This window comes from Microtus oregoni, unplaced genomic scaffold (assembly GCF_018167655.1).
Source record: "Microtus oregoni isolate MIOR12 unplaced genomic scaffold, Mior012 000010F_ref0000083, whole genome shotgun sequence".
Classification (NCBI taxonomy): Eukaryota; Metazoa; Chordata; class Mammalia; order Rodentia; family Cricetidae; genus Microtus; species Microtus oregoni.
Window position 1 is genome coordinate 45,414,342 of NW_024543069.1, and position 21,200 is coordinate 45,435,541.

At 46.5% G+C, this 21,200-nt stretch overlaps 1 protein-coding gene across 4 annotated transcripts in view; it reads left to right on the forward strand.

The window, feature by feature from the left end:
• The first annotated feature begins 8,206 nt into the window (after positions 1 to 8,206).
• The window catches only part of Fndc3b (fibronectin type III domain containing 3B), a 288,258-nt gene continuing 275,264 nt past the window's right edge, over positions 8,207 to 21,200 (forward strand). For 2 of the 4 annotated variants that reach the window (XM_041659165.1, XM_041659169.1), the window contains exon 1: positions 8,207 to 8,362. The gene's annotated coding sequence lies outside the window, so the exon portion shown is untranslated. Of the gene's footprint in view, positions 8,363 to 9,054; positions 9,149 to 21,200 lie in introns of those variants that run through there. The other 2 variants (XM_041659167.1, XM_041659168.1) reach the window with 2 other exon arrangements.

The following is a 21,200-nucleotide window of genomic DNA, read 5'->3' on the forward strand; positions in this document are numbered from 1 at the left end:
TCTGACGGATAGGGTTACCAGGCTAGTAGAATGACCTAGAGACAAGTCTTGTGATCCCTTTATGAGCAAAATACAGATATGTTTGGGTTATCAAAAAGAAAGCTAGTTCACTCGTCTGTAGGACCCAGACATTAGAAGCAAATGACTCTACTGATATATCAGATGCAGTCTGAGCGCCACAGAAGTCAGGTTGTCATGGTAACAGTTAAGCTGCTGGTCTGTCCACCAGTGCCCTGTCCCTTAGATAAGATTAACAGGCTCACGTTTTGCTCTGACTGGGGTGGAATGCGAGGGGAAGTGCTTTGCTCATCACTGAGGTATTTGTTTGGAGAACAGATTGGGCCGAAGGTTGGGGTTGAATGTCTGAAGGCCCCTGCAAGGTTGGTGTGGAGAATCTGTGAGAAGCTGGGGAGCAATCTTATCCTCTGAGAAGCTCCTTGTGAGGAAAGCCCAGGAGCACTGTCTGTGGTGGAATAGGTCCCAGCTGTCCCCATCGGTCAGGGATCCGGGACGGAGAAGGGAGGCATGGTGGTCCACGCCACAGCTTGGGCTTGCTTCGTTACCGACTTAGCCTTCAGGAGGTAGTGTCTGTGTTCCAAGGACAAGTGGCAAGGGAAAAAGTAGTTTCTTCACACATCCTTCTGCCTCCAATGAGAAGTCAGCGAGCTCGGGTCTGTCCTATCAGACATCCCTTGTATTAGTTCATTTACTTCTGTCTATCTTTACCACCGCTGCCCTAGCCCAAGCTAAGAGACATGAAAAAGGCTTGTCTGCCTCCTGTCCAGGTGGCTGGACAGAGCAATGATTTTTCAGAGTAAGTCAAATCATGTGATTTCCCCCTTCTAAACATCATCCTGCAAACCTGGGGTGCAGCTCAGTTGGTACAATGCTTGCCTGTCATTCATAGAAGCCTTATGTTTCATCCCCAGCATAAATATGGGTTGTTGGTACACAATCATAACCCCAGAGATTGGGAGGTAGAGGCAGGAGGATCAGAAGTTCAAGGTCATTCTCATTTATATCACAAGTTCAAGGCTAGCCTGAGCCACGTGAGACTGATTCAAAAATAAGCAAGCCAGCAATCGGCAGGCAGGCAGGCATTGGCTTTTGGGAGAGTAGCTGAACCTCCACTCTGACCTGCAAAGTCTTACATGACCTGACAGCTTATCAGTCCAGTGTCCTCACTGGTCACTCAATCTGAGAGCCACCGGAGTTCAAGGTGTCAGGACACTAAGTTCTCCTCAGCGTCAGCCTCTTCCTTCTTTTTTGCTGTTACTCTGAACTTGAGTGTCTGAGCCCCCTCTGCCTCCTCACCCTAGTGAGCGTTCGTGTATGAATCATTCCTATAGAGAGTCCTATCTGAGCATTCCCCTGCCCTCTCCTTTTTATGGCCATCCCTCACCTAGATCTCTTTCTTTGTACTTCTTTTCTCCATGTAGTTATACATTGACTCAGAGTTTGTCTCTAAGGCCATTAAGACTTAGTGTAGGTGACAAGCTCCCATCCACAATCCATAAAGTAGCAGCTGCATCACCCGGGCACTCAGTGAATTAATGAACAACGGCTTACCGTAAGATATTGGAAGCCAAGGGTTCTTCTGTTGGTTATCGGTATAACTAAATATGGCATTGAGAAAGAAGTCTGCCAGAAGATTGGCGTAACTTTATGGAGAGATGCGGAGGGGACCTCTGGCTGGACTCCCAAGTCATCTCTCAGGCATTAACAGACTGAAAAAGTTCCTCACAGACACACAGGAAACTTCTAGAAAGAAGAGGACAATTTTGGGAGTACTCCCGAAGTTCTATAACAAAACAGAGAAAAAATGTTTCTTGGGGTTAATGGGTTTAAATTAGACACCCTGACTAGTAAGGTTGGAGACACAGGAATTACAAAGGAACCATGAGAGCCCATGCTTCCAAGAACCAAGACAAATATTGTCTTATGAGGTATGAAAAATGGAGGCCTGCGAGGTGGGTGCACAGGAGCAATGGAGCTTAAGCTTGGCCGCTTAACTTTGATCCCTTCATGACTGTTTTCTGATCTCACATGCCCGCTGTGGGACACGTACCCCCCGAACACATCCACCCTCCCGGACATGCACTGTGTACATCATACACACAATAATAAACAAAATGAATGCTTTTCTTAAAAGATGAGAAACAATTTTACCTAGTGTGCTTCACTCTCCCCAAGCCAGAGGCAGCCCCATTGTCTCTGCAACGTCTTCTGTTTTCAGGTCAAATCTCGGACTCTTTCCTTTACCAAAACTGTTTATCTTAGAGCCAACCTACTCAAACCAAATACTTTTCCTGGTTTATTTCTGTGAGAGGGAATTAACTATATGTTCCCCCAAACCTCAACCTCTAAGGTTGGAGATGGGAAAGCAGGTGATTAGCTCTTGAGTGTGGACAACTTCAGAAAAAGGAGTGATGTTTCCATGTGTATTTGATCTCCTTGCCTTTGCTTTCCTTTCTCTCTTCCCGTCCTCTCTAGCTCTCCTTTAGGGGCACATAGCCTGAGTCTGATCTCCACCCTACAAAAGATCAGTCAGCGCATTGATCTTAGATTCCCCATTCAGGACTGTCAGAAATACATTTCCAGTGTTTAAGCCACCTAGTATATGGTATTCTTTTATAGAATCTCCATCTGGCTAGGATGGACCCCGTCCCCCAGAGCATTTTGAATCCACACCAGCTAGGCAGGAATACATATGGGCATATCATTTAGTAGGAAGAGATAATGACCATAGTAGCAAATCAGATGGGAGGATGAACAGGAAAGATGGCAATTACCACGCAGACACGATTGGACCATGCTGCTTTTCTGAGGTGACACAGTTCAGAGCAAGTCGGTGTGATGGATGTCATCAGATTCTTAAATAAACAGTTTGGACTGGGGTGTCCTTGGCCTTGTGACTTTATTAGTGACTTCGATGGCAATGTGGAAAGCATTCCTATCATTTTGACCAACGCCAAAACACCAAGAAAAAGTTCATTGACTGTCTTCATTTCTTCTTCTGTTCACTGTGACAGCATGGCCTGAAGGATGAGCAGGAGAGTCACGGAGGCAGGCGCTGGTCACACCGCTTCTGTTGTTAAGTGCAGAATTAACAAGAATGCTTGTTAGTAGTCCATTTGCTTTCTCCAAATTACATGGTTCAGCATCCCCTGCCCAGGAAGTGATTCCACCCACAGTTAAGATGGATCTTCCCAGGTCAATTAACAAACGCAGGGTAATCACCCCCAGCTGTGCCCAGAAGGCCCTCTTTCCCTCTGGTGAGTCTGTCAGGCTGACAGCTAACACTAACCATGATGTGGCTGGGTTCCAAAAGTCTTAATTAGCTGAAATAGGAGGCTGAAGCATAAATAAAATTTAATAAAATTAAGTATCCCATCAATTAACAAGCTAATATTAAGATTTTATCAGTTGATTAGGCAGTGTGCATCTTGACATGTTTCTGAGGCACAAAAGCTTGAGTTAACAGGATGAGAAATTTAGTAACAACGTTAATATCGTATTTTGACCAAACTGGAGCCAGAACAAGAACCACTGTTTGGGGTTATATCCTGGTCATGCCTGAAACACTGAACAGAAAGCAGACACCTCGCTTTCAGAGATGAACAACCAGGTCCCCAGAAGTGGTAGGACATCCTTGAAGACTTCCGTGTGCCACAGACATTTAAATATACTCTTCAGGGAATAATGGCAGGTACGTGAAAGGTAAGTATTGTCTGTGTGTCTGTTTCTCGAGGGCAGAGGCAGGGGGAGTGCTGCAAAGACGCAGGTTCCAAAGCCTTGGTTTGGAGCTGGACCTGAGGCTGAGGGTTGCCTTCACAAGAAGCACTCTCCTTTTCTTCGGTGGTCTTTGGTCTAAGTTTGGCTTTTCAGGTTTCAGGGTGTGGATGGAGGGATGCTGCTATGCTGCGTTGAGAGACAGAGTAAGACCCGAGAGCTGGGGGACACCACATTTGGGTAAAGCCCTCACCATGTATACAAACCTGGGTTTGATTCCCAGTGCCCACACTGAGAGCTGCAAGTGATGCCATACACGTGTGACCCTAGTTCAGGGAAGGGAGAAACAGGAGGCTCCCTAGGTCTTAACGGCCTGCCAGTCTGGCCTACTTGGAAGGTTCTGGGCCAATGAGAGAACCTGTCCTGAAACAATATGGATAGCTCCTGAGGGATGACTCTTAGAGTCATCTCCAACCTGCATGGGAGCCAACCCCGGGCTCAAAATCATGAGAACTGACAACCATTCTTTCTTTATCTTGGTAACTGCGGCACAGATCTCATTGGAGATCTTCTTCTTCTTCTTCATCTTCTTCTTCTTCTTCTTCTTCTTCTTCTTCTTCTCCTCCTCCTCCTCCTCCTCCTCCTCCTCTTCCTCCTCCTCCTCCTCCTCTCTCTTTAACATTTGTCTAATATTTGTTCATATTTTGCCTTGGGCAATAGTAAAGAAGACAGAACTAGCTAAATTGTTCTGGAAGAATCTGTTTCACTGAAGTTGCTGTGCTCCTTTATATTATACTGTGAACATTATATATTATACTAGTAGTAGTCTGGTAAATTCTGAATGGTCTTCAGAAAGGAGTGATTGGCTTTGTCATCATTCATCCAAACGCTGACTCCAGGTCTGTCTTTGGACATAAGAATAAATTGTAAACAAACAAACAAACAAAAAAGCCGGGAGGTGGTAGCACATGCTTTTAATCCCAGCACTAGGAAGGCAGAGGCAGGAGGATCTCTGTGAGTTCGAGGCCAGCCTGGTCTACAAGAGCTAGTTTCCAGTACAGGCTCCAAAACTACAAAGAAACACTATTTTGAAAAAACAAAACAAAACAAAACAAACAAACAAGAATAACTTGCATGTAGAAAGAGTTAACATATAAAGCTAAGATTAGGTTTCAAAAATGAGAGCAAGCCTGAGCCTGCCTATGCTGTAGCCTCAGCGACCCTGGGAGGAAGGATGCTGAGGCTGGGCAGCAGTTGGGGCTTGGAGAAGTTGTGAACATTAGCCACCTCCACCTTCGAAAGCCTCTCAAGTCCAAACAGGATTGACTACGAAGGTTCAGGCTTCATGTTTCTGTGTTTCCTGTATGATAGTGTTGCCTCCTTTTGTTACAATGTAAATTGAGTTCAGGGAAGTCTATCTTTGCATTCTTTAGCTTTTAGGTAACCTACACACTCCATGAGTGACAGAATATTTTGCAATCTCTATACTGTATTATCTATTTTTTTTTCCTTTTCTCAAGACAGTGTTTCTCTGTGTAACAGCTCTGCTGTTCTGGATCTCCATGTGTAGACCAGGGTAATCTCGAACTCACAGAGATCCACCTGCCTATGCTGGAATGAAAGGTCTGATCCACCACTGCCAGGTTTGTGTTATGAGGCTCGTGCGATCATTTTAATTTCATAGCATCTTCATTCAGATGTTATTTATTTGATTTAAATAAAACCTAAACTCTTTGGGAGTAGAGTCTTAACTGTCAGCATGGTTTCATGACTTGAGATGCAGGGCTGGTGGCTCAGGTTGCTGACATGGGGTAGTGGATATCATCACTCTAGATTGAGGCCCCTCTTTCCATTTCTAGAAACATGACTCGGGGCCCAGTCTTCATCATTTCCCAAGTAGGTTCAGAATATGTCTCTGACTCAAGCTTTGTTCTCTATCCTGCTGTGAAAACAATCAACCTTGAAACCCATTTCAATCAGTTCATGCCTCAGTAATCCCAATGTTTCCCACTGTATGAAAGCTAAGTCCTCAGTGGTCAGGAGCCCGGGATCAAAAGTCCCTCTTTTTCTTTGAAGCTTCCAATTTTCTGTCTTGTTAATACCTCTCGGAGAGACAGCTTCTTTCACTCTTCCATTCATTTGCTCGCTAATTCAAAGAGGAATTAATATTTATTTGTTGTATCAGGTACTGAAGGTTATGATTTTAGCAGGAAACAATGGCACAATTTCAACAGGAAATTCAGGTGTAGGGGATCTTGCCTGTGGCTATGACGACCATGTTTTTCCTTATTCACTGTTTGCTACAGTTTGCCAGCGTCTACTATGTTTCTTTTCCAGTGTTAAACCTGTTTCAGAGGCTGGGCTAAGAAGAAGGCTAAGCACCGAGAGCACACCTGTGGACATGGCCGTTAGGTTTGTGCATCATTGTGCACTGATTCTTGGGAGAGGCAGGATTTAAGACAAGTCCTTATCTCTGACTGGCCTTGGACTGAGCCTGCAGAGGGCTGCAGTTTTTAGGGAGGTGACTCTTCTTAATAAAGAGAAATCCAGTCAGTCTGTTGGAAGAAATAGGTAGAACTAGGTTTGTTCTCTTAATTTTTCTCGTCTACTTTGAACTTTTTTGCCAAGCCTGTCCTTTAATTCCTGGATTTCACCTTTCTCCCTCTGAAGTTTGCTCATTTATCTCGTCCTTCAAATTCTCCCACACACTTTATAATCAATATATTGAAGAAACAAAGGGGGGCTCTATAGTCAAAGGACAGTTCCAGGCTGAAGCAGAGAAGACGAACATGACTCAGCCAAGTGGAAGAGATATAAACAACTGATGAGCAATATGAGAACCGGAAATAATTTTGGAGGAAAGAACTGTGGACTGGAGGCTGGGTAAAGGCAAGAGCTTTGGGTGGGAACTGTGAGGAGTAAGATCACCTTGGGCAAAGGGAAAGAAGGACATGTAGGGTCAGAAGTGTCTTTGGGAGCCAGGGAAGGTAAGTGAAGCTGGAAGGCATGGCTAGGGGAGGAGGGAGAAGGCACTGACCCGAACGCAGAATGCAGGGCTGGAGCCTGAAACATTGGAAATGAGCTCTGTGGGCACCGAGGAACCCACTGCCTTTAAGGCAGGGTTCTCTTCCAGATAGGGCCAGGTCTAGGACTGGAACTATATTTCAGAACGATGGATTCCATAGCCTCCAGGGACATCTGCATGAAAGGGTTGAGCTTGGTTATATTCACTATCTTAAAAATAAAAAAGAATTACAAATTCCACCGGGGAAAGAGCTGTTTCTTAGGGTTCATGTGTCCTTGGGTTTTAATAAGGTCGTATTTACTGTTATATTTTAAGCTAATGAACATGATAGATCCTTTTTGGTCACTGTAGAACAGTTTAATAGTAGATGCTGGATGGAGTTATTCAGAATACCTAAGTAATAGAGAAGGAGAGTTGCAAGTTAATGTTCCTGCTTCCAGAAACCCTTTCTATTTGTGGAGTGGGATGCCACAGCTCTCTTAACCTTCGACAGAGCCCACGAAACAGGAATATATTGCATATTTAATTAATACACAGCCGACAGCTATTGAGTCCTTTTGTATTTGACACATAAAATCCAGATAAACAACAAGAAAAAGTCTTCAGGGCCCGCCAGACAGCGTGTAAGGGCATTTGCTCTCCAAGCCTGACAACCAGAGTTGGATACCCAGACCCATGTGAGGTGGGCAGAACTGTTTCAAGCTTCTCACCCCCACAGATGCCATGGCGCCTGTGTACCTGAAGTCACACACACATCCGCTCATGCGACAGAAATAAAGTATGCGCAAACTAGGTATTACTGGAAACCAAAAAGAAGAATCTTAGCACGCGGGAGGCAGAGGCAGGCAGATCTCTGTGAGTTCAAGGCCAGCCTGGTCTACAAAGCTAGTTCCAGGACAGGCTCCAAAGCTACACAGAGAAACCCTGCCTCAAAAAACAAAACAAAACAAAACAAAACAGAACAGAAGAACAAAACAAACAAAAGAGAGTAATGCTCATAGCTGGTACCGAAAGGGAAAATAGACATTTAAATTTTGATAGCATAAAGTTTGCCCACGCTATTAGCCACATGATCAGAATGCTGTGGCAAATTTAAGGAGTACAAATCCCTGAAAGATTCCTCCGGGGATTACAAATGAAAAAGGAATTATGTGTTCTAGGTGAAACTTACAAGTCAGCTTGAAAAATTACTGAGCGCATTTATAGTCATGTTTCCGCCATCAGCACCTCCTCCCGAGTATCCTAACTCCCTTCAGTTCAGACTTCTCTATCCTGCGGAACCAAACTGAGCCGGTGAGTAGTCAGGCCTGGCTTTGGGGAAAGGGAGGCCTGGCCAAGCTACGGTGAGCCTGCAATTGTGACTGCGTGTGTAGTCGGAGGCGTACGGCAGTGGGCGGGCCCCGAATCCCCATGTGGTCCCGACATCATTGACATGGCGGAATCCCCCATCAAACCCTCCTGGTAGTTATTTGAGCAGCGGCGGCGGCCCGAGGAGGCGGCGGAGAGCAGCGGCGGCAGCGGCGGCAGCGGCGCAGGGGGCGGCGGGGATCCCGCGGACGGCTGGCTGGGACGGGCGCCTGGAGCCCCGTTTCAGCCCGAGGGGAGGTAAGGCGTGCGGGAGCGGCGGGCTGCCTGGGGACGTGCCACCCACGGTCGCTCTCGGGTCTCCGCGCTTCGGAGCCCGGGCCGGACACCGAGTCCGCCCGAGTGCGCTGCTGGCCCCGGAGCGCTCCGGGATGCCCGAGGAAAACTTGGCTGCGGAGTCCCGGTCGCCCCGCGACCGCTCGGCTACCCCAAGCTCCCGGCCGAGTAGGGGGCGGCCCCGCCTGCCCCCCACTCGCCCCCGCTCGCCGTGGAAGAAAGCGGAGGATGCGGGACGCGGAGCTCCCCTCCTCCCCGGCCCGTCGCTCCGAGGAGGAATCCGCTCCCCCGCCCAGATCCCCGCGGCAGGACCGCTGCCCGGGAGGGGGAGGGCGCGCGGCCAGGCCGTGGAATCTTCGACGTGTCACTTTGGGAGGCTGTAGATTTCCATATGGTGGAGGGAGGAGGGCGTGAGTGCGCTCGGAGCTGGGAGTCGGGGGCGCCTTTGCCCCCTCGGGGGCGCCGGGCTGCGACCCGGGACCCGGGATGCTTCCCGGGAGGGACCCTGGACGACCGGTCGCCCCCGCCCCCGCCAGGGCCTCTTGGGGACACTCCCCGCCCGCCGCTGGCCACCTCTGCGCGCCACGTCCTCCCTCCCCGTCCTGCCCCCTGGGCTCCCCCCGGGCTAGGGGCGGGAACCGGCGGCCGCGGCTGGACTCGGCGAGCCAGGCGGCTGCAGGCTCGGGCGGGGGAGCGGGGCGCGGCGGGAAGCAGAGGACGACCCGGTGCGTGTGGGCCAGCGGAGCGCGGGTCAGTCGGTCAGCCTCGAGGGGCGCCCCTGTCGGGGGTGGGGCGGCCGGGAGACGGAGCGGGTGGAATCCGCTCCCTGAGGCGGCGGGCGGGCTGGGCGGGCCGCGGGGACCGTCTGGTTCAGATGGCAGGCAAGGACCGGCTGCCATGGGAAGGGCCTGTCACTCCTCGCGGAAAGCGGGGCCCGGGGCCGTGCCCGCCTGGAGTTCACCACGTAGGGCCGCGGGAGCCCCGGGGACTCTGCGGCCGTCCCGGGAGACCTGGCTGGGCCGCCGGGCGGCGCCGCTGGCCGGGAGCCTTCCCGGAGTGAGTGGCTGGGCTTGGAGATTTTTCGAATCTCGGCTCCCACCCGGCGATTCCAGACTAAGGAAGCACTGGCATTTTATCCAGACAGTGCCGATTGCAGACTTCCTTAAAAGTTACAACTTTTTATTTTCTTTTCTCGCAGGCCCAGCGTTTTCTTTAAACAAAATGTAGATTTTGGCCGCTATGAGGCTGACGCTGGGGCCAAAAATGCACACGTTTATCTCCATCCAGACTAGTCCCCCTCCCCCTCTCCCCTCCCTGGCTTAATCATATTTTGGAACTGGTGAGGGCTTTGTTGGGTAGCCACCCTTGATGCTTGTCTGTTTATTTTTTAATGTGCAGCTAATTTGATTTGAATTTCCTCCAGTTTTCAGGCCTTACTAGGAAAAGCTGGGGGAGAAGGAATATGCCACTTTCTTTTCTTTTCTTTTTTTTTTTTCTCCTTTTTTATAAATGTGGCAAGAGGTGGGGCATTGGGAAAGGGGAGGCACCGTGGTTATGGCAGAGAGTCAGTAGGAACAGACAGACCCGGAAGAAAAGGAATCCGTTCTGGAATAACATTCTTTTTAAAACAACAACAACAAAACAAAACAAAACAAAACAAAATTCAGGCTTTGAGCAAAAATTCACTGCTCTGTTCGTATTTGAGTCCCCGGGCCTCCTGCACCTCAAAGTTAGCCTGGGTCCGGGAACTTGAGCGATGCCACAGAGTCCACAGCAGCTCTGACCTGGGTTTGTGACTTTTGGGGGGGCTGTTGCTTCACTCCTCTTCGGAGGCTGACTCTGGATGCAGTAAAGACTGGTTGCAGTTAATTTCCTGGCTCCCCAGGAGCAGCTGTTGAAGAGGGTAAAGGCTCTCTGGGCATGCTTCTGGCTGGAACTGCACAGTTCTCAACAGCAGTTCTTTTTTGCTGAGATCCTGGCCTGGCTAAAAAAATGAAGCATAGTTAATTGATAATTGTTTTTTTTTAAAGGAATTGCTGTCCTAATATTGTTTTTAAAACCACATGTGCTTTTTAAGCATTTTGGTTTGAATGCTTATGAGGGAAAACATTTGTTTGACAAGATAGTGTTCCTTGAGGATCTCTTAAAATTTTGAGATTCTGGGGTGGGGGCTTGCAGTATCTGATGACAGTATATACGGTTTCAGAAGGACATACTGGTAATCTTTTAAGACCCTTAAAAGTAGCTGTCTTTAGAGCATTGGCTGGATGGAGGGGGCTTCTGGAGGAATGTTGAGAGTGGGCACTAGGAACTGGCTAGCTGTTTATTTCCCCGGCATTTGTGCCCTTTCTGCTCAACTCTTAAAACTTCCCAAACTTCTCAGGTTAGGAGAATGATCCATAGGGCAGGGAAGGGACTGGTTCAGAGTTAGGATCATAGAACAAAATACAGGATTTCTGTGGTGTAGCCCTGGTTGGTCCCCCAGAGCTGTCCCTTGCTTTGGCTCCCCTGGTGCTGGGATGAGAGGATGAACACCGTGCCTGTTTGAGATGCACTTACAGTTTGTTCCTTCTTAGATAAACACCATTTCTGCCCTTTATACATTATTTGACTAAAATTCTCAAATTTTGATTTAAGTTGCAGTACATGTACATTTTGCAAACAAGGCCATCTAAGGTCACAGATCAGGATCAAGTAGATCCAAACACCATCCAGTAGAGTTTCTCCAGGCTAGACATGTTCTGTCTAGACTGTCATACTGCAGCCAGGAGGCACATGCAAACTGTTGAAATGTGGCAGGTGATTCAAGAACTGCTTTGAATTTTATTTTCTCTAAATTATTTTAAACTTAAATGTGAGACACAGAACTTTCTGAGGCATTCAGCTGACTTGCATTGCTGTTTGAATCTCCATGTTAAGTGTTCTTTATTCACAACCAGAAGACTTAGGGCTACATTTTTAGTGTTTGCTATTGAACCCAGGGCCTTGTGCATGCCTGAGGCAAGTATTTACCACAGTACTAGATCCTCAGCTCAGCCCTTGAATTCATATTCTAAATGGAATTTAAAGTCTAGCATGGCTGTGCTTTTCCAAAGAGAGTGAAAACCTAAGTACTTAACATTTTTAAATGCTTATATGTCACAGTCAAAACTTATGGGCTGGTCTTTAAATAGTTATTTAGTTGGAATAATTGTGTGTAGGAATTGCTGGAAAATTAGCCAGTTCTTACCTGCATTTCAGGGCAATGAAGTAGCATAGCCAAGCATTGTGGCTCACACCTCGAATCCTGGCATTCAGGAGGCAGAGGCAGGAAGATCAAGTGAGTTTGATGGGTTACATAGTAAATCCCAGGTCAGTTTGTCTAAGAAGAGAGACTCATGTCTCACACTGTCCCTCCTCAAAGTAGTATAAATGTTAGGAAGCAAGATGCAAGACGTTAGTAGAGTTGGAAGAAACAGAAGCACAACCCTGCACACTCCATCACCTGTTCATTGGGCAGTTCTTTTCGATGACCTCGAGGTTGTCTTTCTGGAGTTGTAGCATTGGGCTGGAGTTTAAGTAGCCTTATTATGAAAACATAAAATTAAATCATCAAGCAGGGTGTGGTGGCCCATGACTTTAGTCCCAGCACTCGGGAGGCAGAGGCAAGTGGATCTCTGGAAGTTTAAGGCTAGCCTGGTCTACATAGGGAGCTGCAGCCAAGGATGTTTACTGATACACTGTTTCGAAAAACAAACCAGACCCCAAAGCAGTCCAGCACAAGATTTATTCACAAATTGTGCTAGACTACAGCATCCGGAATGACCCTGCACATAGCAATAAGCAAATGGGCAGAGAATTTTTTTTTTTGACAAGTAGGTTTAATTTCCATCTGTCGCATTTTTGAAGTTTCATTTGGTCAAAGGAATTCCAAAAACTTCCTGATCTTGTATGAGATAGTGATACTCCAGGCTCATTTATCCGACTCAGTTCTATCTGTAGATATTCCAGAACTCAGTACTCGTTTTTGTTTTTGGTTTGAGGATAGGGGAGGGTGGAGGAGGTCGGAAGGGGCATGCTCATTCTTCATGACTGCACTGCAGGAAGATCAAGTTAATGTTTGAGTGTTTAATTTGTAAAAAGTATTTTCCCCCACGATAGAAAGAAAAGAAATACATTTTTACTTTGGGATGTGTTTTATTTATGAATGTGTGTGCACGTGTGTTAGTTGTGGAAGCCAGAGGAGAATGCCAGGGTCCTAGTCTATCACTGTCTGCCTCATTCTCTTGAGACAGGTTTCCTCCCTGAATGAACCTGGAGCTACTGTAGCAGGCACCAAGCCCCAACAAGCCTCCGGTCCCACTTCCCATTGTGCTGTGGGTCTGGGGATTTGAACTCAAGCCCTCATGCTTGCAGAGAAAGCACTTTTGCCCACGGAGCCTTCTCTCAGTTCTGTTTGCTTATACTTTTAATCAGTTGGCCTTGTTTCCCAGACACTGCAGGAGAAGACAGGTTAGGAATAACGTCTGCTTATTGGGATTTTAAAGAAAACTTATTTTTCATTATGTGCGTTTTTTTTGTGGGGACCTGTGCGTGTGAATGCGGTGCTCTGGGGGCCCACACTGTAAAAGGTCTCCCGCAGCTGGAGTCACAGGTGGTTGTGAGCTGTCCCGAGTTAATGCTGGGGACTGAACTCTGTCCCTCCACCGCAGCAGAGCAAACTCTTAACTGCTGAGCCAGCTTTTCAGCTCACACTTTAATAAGAAACAACTTCATGTTCAGTATAAAGATGTTTGAATCTGTGTGTGTCTTCTAGGGTCACAGGGATAATTGCAGGTCATAATTGTGACTCCACAACACAGTAGGATCCCAAAGACTTATGTCAATGAACCAGTTTTAAACTGCAGTGTTATTTTAGTGTGAGTATAAATCACATTGCCTCCAGCTATGGGAAAGTTACAAACTCAACTACAGGCGAAGCATTGGTGAATGAGAGCATGCAGACATATGAATGTCTTGTTCATACCCATTCCTGGGCCGTGGGGAACATCGCACTGTTTTCTCAGAATCAGGGTAAGAACCGTGTTATAAATAGAATTATAGTGTCCTAGGGAGTATGCCAAATATGGAAACAAGATTTAACCGTGATATATGTGTGGTTCACTTTGCTAGGACATCAAGATGCTTAATACAAATGAGAGCCTCACTGTGCTCTTCAAGATGCCGAGTGACAGGCAGAGACTGAGGGCTGTATCTTAGCATCGTTTTGGTGTCATCAAACCTAGCTTGTCAAGGAATCATTTTCATGTTCACTCACATGTCTCTCAATTTGGGTTTTTCCATCTTAATATACGGAAAAAGCAACTCATCTGTCTTTAAACGGTTCCCATAGACATTAGTCGGTGTCTTTAAATGTGTTTGACAAAGCTTTATATGAACTCAGTAATAGTCCATTATTCTCCAGAGTTTCCATTGGAGCTGCCCTTTGGAATTTGCATGTTTTTAGAGACTGTAGATTTGTGTTGGGACAGTTTGAAAAAAATAATTTAGTTTTCCTTCTGTGGTCAGTAAATGAACCTTGAAGCTTCGATGGTTTCCTTCCTTCCTCCGTACTCTCAATGGACCAGCCCGTCAGTGAGGTCTGAAAGGCTGGTGCTGCACCTAAGCTATCCTCTCGGAATTGTTGGCAAGTCATGGCACGGCTGGACCAGCACGCTGAGTGGGTGGCCTGGCCAGCGTGGTTTTCTCGGCTCGGGGTCACTGCTGAGATGAAGCAGGAAGTGCAGTTTCTGAGAGGAGCGCTTCCAATGCTAAATGCTGGGCAAGGCTTCAGTCCTTGGGCTACCTGCGCCTTTCCCTTGAGCTCTCAGCCCTTGGAGCTGGCAAACGAGTCATGGTCTCCGTGCAGGCCACAGCCTCCTTGCTCTCTGTGTCACAACTGTTATTCTTCACGTTGGTGTTAGTGTGCTAGAACTGGAGTTTCGTGGTAGGACTCCATTTCCAGGGAAACCTTAGCCTGTGGGTGGTGGAGGAGCAACTTTATTCTTCAGTCTTCTTTGGTGATATTTGAATTAATATAATGTTCATAAACATATGCTTAGGTTCTATGTTTTGGAGCGATGGAGCATGCTTGGATTGTGGTGGCTAGACAGGGGAGCTCGGTCAAACCAAGTACAGGCACTCTTAGGAGGGGTCACTTGGGGATTACCTGAGCCCTTTGCAATATACAGCCAAGGAGATGCCAGTCTGAAGTTGTGGCTCACCTGGGGGACGGTTCTTTGTAGTAGATTTAGCAGCAAGGATCAGTCCTTGGAGATCAGAGGTATGTGGGGCAGGAGAGGAGTATCAGAGGGTGTGGAGTTTAAACCTACTGCGTGCCAGCCTGTGAGGTTCAGTGGCCAGCTGTCTGCCAGTGAGGATGTTTCCTCCTGTGACAATAGATCAGTCTCTGCATCTCTCCTCTCTGCCCTGGTTTGAGATGAGCCGGTTTTGCACTCGTAAGTCCTGATGTTCCTGGCAGTAATGTCAGTTCCAATACAGTTCCTAATTGGAGCCTGTATTATATTTCATAACTATAGTGTCATTTAATCTCCCTGTAACTTTTCAATAACAGACTTTTTGAGTGTGTGTGCCAGGGAGGGGGTTGTGAGCTGACGTTGAGTGATATGAGTTGACGTTTTAGCATCAGTGTTTAAAGTGTCCTGTGTTTAATGACTGTGTTGGAGCTGAGAGTGTTAGAAGTGCCTTCATTGTTCTAGATGCAACTAATTAGAAATGTTTAACTATCCAGACAGAACCAGGATGAGGCTTGACCTAATGAAAAGGTTTTAGGGTCACCAAAGTGGCTCACTTAGCCAGTGAAGGCACTGGCTGCCAAGGCTTGCATGACAAGCCCCTTTCCAGGCCTGTGCATCTCCTTGTCCCCGAAAAGCTTTAAGGACGTCGTTGCTTTTGTTTTCCTTTTCAAGACAGGCTCTCACTTAGCCCAGGCTGTCCTCCATCACTGTGTGCCGAGGGTGCCTTCAGTGTCTGCTCCTCCTGTCTGTGCCTCTCAGGTATAGGACTGAGGACTGGGATTGAGTGCTGGAATTACGACTGTGTGTTAGCCTTAGGTTTGCGGAGCAGGCCTTCTGCCAGTTGACTGTCTGCTGTGCCTCTGCCTTGAGCCTACTTGTAGGTATTCGTGAATTAAGTATTTACATTTCTACTAAAGAAAGACGTTCTGAGTGATGGGAGGAATTTACCAGAAATAAGTAAATATCTTTAAACACATCTGTGAAGACTAATCTTGGTTGTCAACTTGACACGCCTGGGAAGAGGACCCTCAGTTGAAGAATTGCCTCTGTCAAGTGGCTTGTGGGCAAGTCTGGGAGGCATTTTCATGATTGATAATTGACGTGGTGGTACCATTCCCTAGGCTGCTGATTCTGCACTGTGTCAGAAACGTAGCTGAACATAAGCCCCGTAGCGAAGTCAACGGTGGTCCTCTGCACTTCAGTTCTTGCTCTGTGTTCCTGTAGTGGCTTCCTTCTGTGACAAACTGTAATCTGTAAGCCAAATAACCCCTTTCCTCATGAGTTGGATGGAGTTAGTGTTTTATCATAGTAACAATAAGCAAGCTGGAATAACATCTCAGTATATTTTACACCTAGTCACTCAAGTATGAGAGTTTTTACAGCATAACTACTGTGGGAATAGATCTTTCAACTTAAAAAATTGTCAGGCGGTGGTGGCACACACTCAGGAGGCAGTGACAGGCGGATCTCTGAGTTTGAGGCCAGTCTGGTCTACAGAGCAAGTTTCAGGACAGCCAGAGCTATACAGAGAAACCCTGTGTCAAAAAACAAAATAAAATGAAACAACAACAACAAATTTTTGTATCTATTATGTGTCTAACCCACCGAATTGGTGGTGTGTGTGCTCCTGCTGGGGTACAAGGAGTCAATTGCTGGCCACACTTCCAGAGCAAGCCGACCCTGTAGCAGTCACCAGCTGCCGGCAGCTCTTCAGTCTGAGGTGAAAGCTCAGGGGATTGCCAAGTTTTTATAGTAGTGTAAAATCTTTAATGTATTTTTAGGATGAGTGCTCCATTTCTCTCATGTTTTAAGAGGTTTGCTGGGGGTCCTGGAGGGCATGTAAGATGCAGCGCTCACCTAGTATAGAAGCCCTTGGTTTAATTTCTGCACAGCTCTTAATCATAGCCAGCCAGCCACAGCCACCTGGTGTCCTCCACTGTTTAAATCAGTTGAGGAAGATAAGGAAAGTGATAAATATTGCAGTCTCTTTTTTTCTATTGTATGCTTTCTTACCTCAGGAAAAATAGCTCTGTTTTAGAGTAACACCGTTCTGGATTATTGAATTGGAGAATACTTAAAAATCCATTGAATCAAGTCCCTGGTGTGTGTTGCTGTTGGGCCTGTGAAATAGTATATTTTCTGTGGAAAAGTTTTGTAGTTCATAAAAATATTCATCCAGAATTACCATATTGCCAGCAACTTTCTTCCGAGGTTTTGACCAGAAGACAGTGGGGACTCCGATGTGTTTAAGTCACAGTTTATAGCGGCATTATTTGAAGCAGGCTGGAGGTGGAAATAGTCTGTGTCCGTCTACAGAGGAGCGCGTAGACCAAATACGGTATCCCATGAATATTCAGGTCCGAGGAGGATACAGTGCACCCTGCAGTGTTCACGGACCCTGAGGCACAGAAGGACACGTAGTAGTTGCTGTGCTAAAATGCCCTAAGAAAAGCAACTCAGGGAGTAGTTTATTATGGCTTGTGGGTCCGGATGTATAAAAGTCCATCATGGTGGGGAAGGCACGGCCGCAGGCAGGTATGGGAAGCTTCCTGTTGAGGGAGGAAGAAGAGAGAGGAGAGAGAGGAGTAAAGACCGGAGGAGAGAGGAGAAAAAGGACAAGACCATAAACCTGCTAAGCTCACCCTTCTTGACGTACTTCCTCAGCATGGGTCCACCACCCAAATGTTCCCTAACCTTCCCAGATGGCCCCACCAAATGGGGATAAAGTGTTCACACCCATGAGCCTGTGGGAGAGGTTTTTCATTTAAACCACCATAGATATGTATCATATATTAAACACCATACATTTATTTATTTTTTTGTTTTTTTTTTTTGGATTTTCGAGACAGGGTTTCTCCGTAGCTTTTTGGTTCCTGTCCTGGAACTAGCTCTTGTAGACCAGGCTGGCCTCAAACTCACAGAGATCCGCCTGCCTCTGCCTCCCGAGTGCTGGGATTAAAGGCGTGTGCCACCACCGTCCGGTTTATACATTTCTACTTGTATGGGATACCAGGGATCAGTAAAGTGGCGGAGACAAAGTAGCTGGGCAGGGGGTAGTAATGGATGGCTAGGGTCTTTGTTAGGAATGATGAGGAACTAAACTTGGATCGTGAAGATGGTTGCACAGCTGTTACGGATGTATGTAACCCTATGAATTGCAAGCTTAAAAATGACTAGAATGTGAACTTGTTACTGTATTGTGTGAAAAATTTTACAAACTGAGAGAAAAATTGAAGCTATAATCTGGTAAGGCAGACTCCTCTTTCATCTTTTGTTTATTTTTTGAGATGAGGGCTCACATAGCCCAGGCTGACCTCCAGCTTGCTGTGTAGCTCAGGATAACCTTCTAATCTTCCCTCCCACTTCCACCTCCTGGGTGCTTAGATTAAAGGTTTCACGGGCGTCACTCACACTATATGGTGCTGGGGGTCAAGCCTGGGACTTCCTGTGTGCTAGGCATTTCTGAATACCACTGTCCCCTCCCTGTGTGAAGATGTGTTTCCTCAATTTTAACTGGTTTCCAGTGAGGAGGAAGCAAAGGTTGTAGCTCCCTGAGGGTGAGAGAGGCACCTCAGTACTTACAGAGCAGGTGGCCTGTTTGTGTGTATGGCCGCATAAGAACACAGTCTTTCCTGACATGCTCGCTGAGCTGCGGAGAAGTGAACTAGATGGACCGTTCTGAACCTTGAGCTCTCGATTCACTTTTATGAAACACGTGGCTGTTTCTATCTAAGAAACTAGCCTGGTCATCTCGAATAGTCGTGTGGGCGATAGTCACTTAAGTGATGGGATAAGAACCCTGGGCATCATGGGTAATTTATACATTTGAGACGTTGGAACTATCAGATACATATGCCAGTGGAAAGACTTACGTTCACATACAGATACACTCTAGGGACAATTGGACCCCACTTCCTGCTGCTCTTGGAAATAGTGAAATCACGAGGGTGTATCAGCAGTGAGCATGTGTATTCTCCAAGTGGGTACATTTCCTTTTGACTATAACCACGTATAGCTATATATTGTATATCTATGTATACATTATAAAAATATAATGTATAATTACAAATTATAAAAATTTGTAAGTGGCTTGGCACAATGCCACCATGTGAGTGTTTATACCGTGGCTGGTCATTTTTGTGACCTTTTTTCTCAAGAGGAAAACTATTCCCAAGCAGTAGGAAAAGATGCTAGAGTCATGGTCTTCTATTGCGGAGAAGTGTGAAGAGAGCCACACTGCGCTTAGAGAGTCACGGAGGGGCAAACAATGGGCCATTCTTTGCTATCATCAGTGTGTTCCAGCATTATCACTTCAGATACTTTATCCCAGTGGCTCTCAACCTTCCCAGTGCTGTGACCGTCTACTGCAGTTCCTCATGTTGTGGGGACTCCTACGATAAACGTCATTGGCTGCTACTTCATAACTGTGACTTTGCTTCTGCTATGAAGAGTAATGTAAATATCTGATATGCAGGCTATCTGATACGTGACCCCCAAAGGGGTCGTGGGGGTTGTGACCCACTGATGCATTATCGTTTTCTCAGACTTGAACATCTCCTAGAACACGACCTCTTCAGGGTTGTTGGATTGTCTCATTGTCTCTCTGGACAATAGAGATGACTGCTGATCTAAATTAGGCTTCCCCTCCCCTCCACCTCCCTTCTCTGGTGCTGAGATGGCCAGGGCCCATGTGCTATGAGCAAGCACTTTACCAATGTGCTGGACCCCCAGCCTAACTAAAGGGTCTACGTGTTGATAGATATGTCCCACGTTGAGTTTGAACTTATTACCTCTCTTCAAGCACTCAGTTGGGATTCTTCTACTGAAGAATCTTGTTAATTATAGACATTTTGAGTTCCTATTATGTTGAGTTTTTTTTCCCATTCAGGGTAATACACATTGAAACAAATTAAAGACATTTAATTTGTTTAATTAGATTTTCATCTATTGCTATTTTAGAAATATCGAACTACTTCTAAGAGTTTTGTGGACTTTTCCCTGAACTCAGATTGTTGATTTAGAAAATTTTATTTACTAAAAATGTGGCCTTTGATATATAGGTTTCACTTGTTATTGGAACCAGCAGAAATTATAACTACCACCATAACCACATATATATATTATATATATATATATTTGTGTTTACATATATATGCAAATACATATATACATACACAAACATTAGATCAGGTCTGTCATATAGCTCAGGATGGCCTAGAACTTGCTTTATAGCCTAGGGTAATTTCAGACTCATGATGCTTCTCCCTCAGTCTCTGAGGTGCTGGGATTACAGGCATGTGCCACCGTGCCCACTTCTACATTTATCATCATGCATGTTTTTTCAGGCTTGGAACAATGGGTGTGTGTGTTCCCAGGTAGCTGAATATTAAGGCCAACCAAAGTTGGATTCTTCCTATGTTCTTGTCTATTGCTTAGAAACCTAATTTTTTTTTTTTTTTTTTTGGATACAATGATAATATTCTGAGCTCTCCCAAGAGGGAGCTTTTTCCTGGATTGTTTTCTGTAATGCCATTTTAAGCTTAGGTTGAGAGAACATGGAGAACAAAAGTAGGCTTCCCAGAAAGCAATCTGTACGCCTCTAAGTGTGGAGAATGGGGAAAATGTGAGGCACCGCTTCACAAGCAGCAGTGAGGCCTCACCGAACAGACGTGTTCTATGTGAGGGAGGCTATGCAGAGGGCCTCGGGTCTCTTTGAAAGCCCACTCTGTGTCTTTGAGTTAAGCTACTCTGTGGAATGGCATGCTGTACCCCTCATTTGCACCTGGAAAAGCAAACACATTCCTGACCTGTCTCTGTTTTCACAGTGAACCCTGTGGTGCCGTCGGCTGTACCGAAGCCGGCATAGGTCTGGGATGCCCAGGTCTGCCTAGAGCTGGGGGACAGGCTCCTGTGCTTAATTAAAGGGGACCTCAAGATCGGAGGAGCCTGGAGCCTGCGCCTTCCTGGACCAGCCGAGGCTAAACCCCGCTAGCTGGCAGCCCTAAATGCTTCCTTTGTTAGACGTCACTTAGCTTTCTGCTTCGTCTTTAGAAGCCAGTTCCCTGGAGGTGAGTTAAGGACAAGGGGCTGAAGTGAGGCCTCACTGGTTTCTGTCCTTGTTAAGTCTGTGTGGACAAAGAACATGTAGAGATGCTCCTCATGACCACCACCCAAGGCCATTTTCTCGCTCCTTCATGGAAGTGTGGTCATGGTGCAGAGGGGCCTAGGTTGCTGTCTACTTGCGCTGGTCTCAGAGGTTCAGATCATCTTCTGGTTTGGCTGCGTATGCTGAAACAGGAAGTACCCCACCGAAACCAGTCCTTCGAGCCTTTGTCAATCTCCACAGAGGCTGTCAGGGCTGGCTGATTGGGGACATCCTTATACCTCATGAAGCACAGCATGAAGAGCAAGTTAATGTTTGAGTGTTTGTAAAAGTATTTTCCCCTGGGGTATAAAGAAGATGAATATACTTTAACTTTGGGATGTGAGTGTTTTATTTATGAATGTGTGTGCACGACCCTGTGTGT